Source organism: Callospermophilus lateralis, chromosome 14, assembly GCF_048772815.1.
Source record: "Callospermophilus lateralis isolate mCalLat2 chromosome 14, mCalLat2.hap1, whole genome shotgun sequence".
In the NCBI taxonomy this organism is placed as follows: domain Eukaryota; kingdom Metazoa; phylum Chordata; class Mammalia; order Rodentia; family Sciuridae; genus Callospermophilus; species Callospermophilus lateralis.
Window position 1 is genome coordinate 108755207 of NC_135318.1, and position 6469 is coordinate 108761675.

General features: G+C 47.8%; 1 pseudogene; it reads right to left on the reverse strand.

The window, feature by feature from the left end:
* Positions 1-5367: 5367 nt before the first annotated feature.
* On the reverse strand, positions 5368-6058 carry LOC143380531 (bcl-2-like protein 1 pseudogene; annotated as a pseudogene).
* Between the last annotated feature and the right edge of the window lie 411 nt (positions 6059-6469).

Genomic DNA, 6469 nt, shown 5'->3' on the forward strand with positions numbered 1-6469 from the left:
CCGGCATCGGCATTGGCCATGCCCGTACCACTGCCCACCACCGCATTGGTGTCGCCTGTGCCATCGGCACCAGCACCAGAGCCAGAGCACTTAGCAGAATGAAGATCCTCATCACAGGATTGTTGTGGTGTCTCTTGTTGCTGGTCAGTTGATGTCGAGACTCTTCTTGTCAAGCGTTCAGGGACCCACAACGGTTCCGTACGATCCTGGGGAAAAACACATACAGATCCTCGTGCCCATGTCAGCACGGGGTCAGAGCCGTTCCATTGGCCCGTAAGAACATCCTTCCACTTAACATAGCCAATCACAGAGGGCTGAGGGGACACATGTCTATCGGCCGCAGAGCGACCATGAATATCCAAATTCAAAAAATTAATGGTAAAGAGAGCTAAGGACAGGTGTTCTTTAGGAGTGTGTTCAGCTCCTATTCCCCCTTTTTGTTTTTGTAAAGTTTCCTTTAAGGTGCGATGAGCACGCTCAACAATGCCTTGTCCTTGAGGATTGTAAGGCACTCCCATAGTAGAACAAAAAGCTGTAAATTGTCTGCCAGTATAAGCAGGTCCATTATCAGTCTTAAGGGATGCAGGTGCACCCCATGCTGCCCATGCCTCTAAACAGTGAGTAATGACATTACGTGCCTTTTCTCCCGATAAAGCAGAAGCATGGATAATTCCAGAGCACGTATCAACGGAAACATGCACATACTTAAGGTTACCAAAGTCAGGTATATGTGTCACATCCATTTGCCAAACAACCAATGGCTTTAATCCCCGTGGGTTTACTCCATAATTAGGGGGATGAAGAAATGTGACACAATGGGGACATTGCAATACTATCTGCCGAGCATCCGCTCTTGAAATGGAAAAACGCCTGCGCAGCGTTAATGCATTAACATGGAAGTTTTGGTGAAACAACTTAGCCCCCTCTAAGGAGGAAGCCAAGCATATCAATTGACCTCTAATGGCTAAGTCCGCACAGGCATTACCCTGGGATAACGGACCAGGAAGAGAGGTGTGAGCCCTGATGTGCATTGGATAAAAAGAAGCAGTGCGGTTAGAGATAAGCTGTTGAAGCTGAGTAAAGTAAGCAGACACATTGTGGGCATCACTAATAGCTCCCACGGCCTCCAGGACTTTTAGTGCTTGTACCACATAGTTGGAGTCCGAAATAAGATTAAAAGGAAAAGAACACTGTTTAAAAACTTCAATAACAATTTGTAGTTCTACCCATTGTGGATTTCCAGGAGCAAATTGATGCTGGATAGGGGGAGAGTCATTAATTACATAAGCTCCCATTCCAGACTTGGAACCATCAGTAAAAATGTTAACAGCCCCCGGAATTGGACTGGATGAAGTTACCTTAGGGAAAATGATGGGATGTTCTTTAACAAAATGGAGTAATGGATGAGAAGGGTAGTGATTATCAATACCCCCTTGAAACGAGCAACACAGAATAGCCCAGTTGTCTAGAGTAGCACATAAAACATTAAGTTGAGCTTTAGTGTAGGGTATGATAAGGGAAGAAGGTGATTGGCCGAAAAATTGAATGCTTTGTTGAATCCCTTTAAGTGCCAATGCTGCAACAGCATCAGGATAATATTCTAAGGATTTTCCTGGGGATACATGTGGGTGGATCCATAGTAAAGGCCCATCTTGCCACAGTACCCCAGTAGGCTGCCGCATAGTGGCAAGCACACATAACTGGAAAGGTTTATCACTCTGGAGCCTGCATAGAGTGGCATGCTGTATAGCTTGTTCTACTTTTATAAGGGCCGCTCTAGCCTCAGTAGTGAGGCTATGAGGGGAAGCAAGATCTGGATCACCCTTAAGAGTAGCATACAAAGGCTGGAGCACAATATTAGGAATATGTAAATATCCTCTTATCCAATTAATATCTCCCAGCAATTTTTGAAAATCATTTAGAGTTTGGAAATCTTGAGTCCTGATGGTAATTTTTTTGCGGTTTTATTTTGTCATACCCAATTGTCGCTCCCAAATACCTGATAGAATCCCCCGTTTGAACCTTTTCAGGTGCGATGTGCAGTCCATGTTGAGCCAACAGCATCATGAGTTCTTTATAAGCCTCATTAACTGTCTGTTCTAATTTTGCGGCCAATAACACATCATCCATATAATGAATGATCTTGGTGGAGGAATACTTATGTCTGAGAGGTGCGAGTGCCTTCCCCACATACATCTGGCACATCGTGGGACTATTAGCCATCCCCTGCGGCAACACCACCCACTCAAACCTTTGATCTGGTTCCTCGTGATTACACGAGGGAAGGGTGAAAGCAAAACGTTGTGAATCTTTAGGATGCAAAGGAATGGAAAAGAAACAGTCTTTAATGTCAATAACAATTATATGCCAGCCTTGAGGAACAGAGGAGAGCAGAGGCAGCCCTCTTTGAATAGGCCCCATAAGTTGCATCTGAGCATTAACTGCTCGTAGATCATGCAGTAGGCGCCATTTCCCTGATTTTTTCTTAATTACAAATATGGGAGTATTCCATGGAGAAGTAGAAGGTTGGATGTGACCCAAATCAAGTTGTTCTTTGACTAGATCATGGGCTGCTGCCAGTTTAGCCGAGGGAAGAGGCCACGGAGGCACCCAAACAGGCTCCTCGGTGAGCCATGTTATGGGTATTTGAGCCCCAGTGGCCCCTAGGAAGAACCCAGACCAAACCTGTTAAGCTTTTGATGACCTTGCACAGGATGCTTATGCCCCTGTAGGTGCCTATTAGGGTCCCCAAAAATCTTTCCAGCGGCATCCACCATCCTTGCTACAAAATCTGAAAAGGGTTCTGTAGGGCCCTGTAGAATCTTAGTCAAGTTTCCAGACACCTCTCCTCTATTTGGAAGTGACTTCCATGCCCGAATGCAAATGTTGTTAATTTGATCATATGCCTCAGGAGGGAATCCTGTCTGTTGATTAGCAAATCTGCCTTGTCCCAAAAGCATATCCTTGTCCCAATGGGGGTGTCCCGCCGCATAGTTTTGGGCGGCCTGCTCTACAGCGCCCTCTAGCACAAAGGCTCTCCAGTCCAAATATTTATCTGGAGAAACACAAGCACGAACAAGGCTAGCCCAATCAGAGGGAGTCATACAGTATCTAGACAGACTCTCCACCTGAGTTAGTGTGAAGGCGGCATCCACCCCATAAGTGCGCACAGACTCCGCCAGGGTCTTCACAATTTTGAAATCTAAGGGCTCATGGAATCTTCCCCTATTGTCATCCTGGAAAACTGGATAAGCAAGACCCATCTCAGCGTTAACAGCCCTCCATGTTTGGGCATGGAAAGCTCTCCTCGAAACACCCCCACCATACGGCGGCGGATCCGGAGGATCATTTTTCTTGAGCTCCTGTTTATTTTTGTTCCCTTCTCCTATAGTTAGACTCCCTAGCTGACGAGACAGTCTCCCGAGCTCCTCCTCCTCATCCTCCTCCTCTTCTGACCCACTTTTGCATGGGAGTGTGCGCAGCGTACTGAGATCTGGATACAATCGTTTCCTCCCCCGTTTCTCGCTCCGCACACTCCCTTCCTCCTGAAATACCTCACTTCGTGCCAGAGACAATCGCCTCCTCCCCTGTTTCTCGCTCCGCACACTCCCACCCTCCTGAAATACCTCACTGCCTGCCGTTTCTGATCTTTCCTCATGTAATTGCTCTAAAACTTCTTGTCCTTTAGTAAGTGCTTCCTGACATCTGCCATCTGCGAGGCAACTACGGATCATCTTCCAAAGGGGTATCACCCCACCCTCTAATATGCCCTGCTCAGAAGCAAAGTCAAGATCTGTGCCTAACTTATCCCAGCTAGGTATAGTAAGGCTGCCCGAGAACGCAAACCATGGTGCAGCAATATCTGTCTTCTGTAAAAATCTCTGTAAAGTACTACGTTTCACTTCTAGGCTCTTGGAACGTAACAGGTCATCTAGGGCCAGGAGAAGCGGACTTGAAGATACGGCACCCATGACACAACAAAAGACACACAAAAAACAAAAGTGAAAGTAAAAGCAAAAGTACACAGTGCAGCTGCAATAAGATGTAATGCTCTCTCTGGCTTTACAGAGGAGCTATGCCGCTTTGATAGCGGGTCCCGCTTACCTGGGACTAACCCCCGCTTTGATCGCGGATCCCACTTACCTGGGACTAACCGGTGCACCACCCCTGACTGCTGAAAGTTCTGGTTCCCGGGTTTTTGCACCACTTGTCGCGACCCCTTGCCCGCAAGGAAGACGCAACTCAGGAATCTTCTTTCAGCAGTTTATTCAGGCCCTTGATATTTCTTCTAATTCCTTGTTGGATGCCCCTCCCAGCCTTAATAAAGCATCCCAAGCCCCAATGCGAAGCTGCCACGTGGAACTTTCTCACAGGGTGCTGAAAAATCATGCACCAACTCTCCCAAACAAGGAGTTGTTTGTTACAGACCACAGTGGAGCCAGCGCCATCCTGCAATGGCGACCATAATCTGCAGAAGCGGCTCACCACACTAGGGGCCCAGGTCCAGAGAGGGGTGGGTAATGATAATCAACTCTGAGGCTACAAACATCAAAACAAAGGCAATCTAGTCTTTTTTTCTGGGGAAGAGGCTAAAAAACCTTTCTAGCTCCTTCCCAGGAAAGAAGTCTTAGAGACTAAGAGGTAGTAAAGATTCTGTCATTGAGGTAGGGCCCTCCTGCCAGAAATGACTCAAACACAGGTCAGCATGAGCAAGGAAGAAGAAGCATCCCCTTTATTGAATACAGCAGACTTTTTATAGTATTGTGAACAAAGAAGGCAGCATTCCAACAGCAATGACTCAGGTCTCTAAGCTAGCAAAACATTGTATGCAGAAGTAACTTACTAGTCAGAAGTAACTTGCTGATCATGTCTTAATCTACTCTTGGGCTGGAGCATTCTGAGCTCTGTTCTTTGTTAAGAACAGGTAAACATTCTTGTTTGCAAGTAATGTTCTTTTCTCAGAGCCCTCCTAGCCCACCTGGACGAATATCACGTTTACAGGCAAGCTCCACCAAGGACTGCAAAGCGTCTTGTTTGCAAGCACGCATGCAGTCCCCCTATCTAATTCTCTACACCCTCCTATCCCCAGCCACCCCTACACCCTTTCAGCCTTCATGGGACAGATGTTGGGAAAATTTTGTAGACTTTGATGCCAAGATAACTGAGATTTGTGGGAAGGTGGCTGTCACAGAAGTGTAGTAGTTCTAGAAAACTAACCGCAGGGAACCAAGTCTTAGGTCCAAGCCAGTGAAGGATGGTGGGCATGGATGTATGTGATGAATGGCTCTCCTGGTGGCAATGGTGGCTGCACAGAAGGGTGTGGTGGGGAAGGGTGGGAGGGAGGGTGAGTGGGTGGTCAGGGTCTGGTCATTTCCAAGTGAACAGCCAGCCCAGCAGAACCACACCAGCCACAGTCATGCCAATCAGGAAACAATGGTTGAAGCGCTCCTGGCCCTTCCAGCTACTCACTGCCACATTATTCCCATGGATCCACAAAAGTGTCCCAGCCACTGTTGTCCTGGATCCAAGTCTCTAGGTGATTCAGGTAAGTGGCCATCCAACTTGGGATCTGACCCTCCAGTGCCTGCATCTCCTTGTCTATGCTTCCACACACAGTGTTCCTCCAAAGGAGGAAAAGGCCACAAGGCGACCCCAGCTTACCGCATCCTGCAAGAGTTCATTCAGTACCTGCTCAAAGGTCTCATGTGCCGTCTCCAGGGTGCTGTGAGCTTGGACGTCATGTCACTGAATGCCTGCCAGTACCGCACTTGAAACTTGCCCCTGCCTCCGTCAGTGCTTGCTCGCTGCTGCCATGGGGATCACCTCTGGGCATCCAAATTCCTACTAGGGCCAGTAGCTCCACTCTCCATGGGGCTGTCCACCAGATGCCAGGATGGGTTGCCATTGATGGCACTGGGGGCTCCACCTCTGATTCAGTCCCTTCTGGGCCTTCAATGCTGTTCTCTTCCACATGGCTAAACTGACTCCAGCTGTATCCTTTCTGCGAAAGCTTGTAGGACAGAAATTCAACCACTAGTTCCATGTTGCTCTGAGACATTTTTAAATTAGAGCTGGGCTCAACCAGTCCATTGTCCAAAACACGTGCTCACTCACTGAGTCTGGCATCTCTTAATGATTCTCCTCTAAGACCAAGAGCCAAGATGGGGCTGAGGAGAGAAAGAGTTTCAGGAAAAAACTAGTAATACTCATGTCATTTATCCTACAACAGCTCACTCCCCTTTCAATATTGAAACAGGTTTATTTGTGGCTCTGAATCATCCCATTGGTCTCTTTCGCCCTGGCCCTGGCCACCCCCTTTTCTCTGAAATCCCTTCCTCAGGAAGTCACCCCCCCTGGGCAGTCTGCCCCCATACACCTACATTCCATCCAGTTCAGGTGGCAGTAGGCAGGTGCAGCCAGCCCCTGGAAGATCTTTTGTATCCAAGTCAGGAGAGGAGGTGGTGGACAG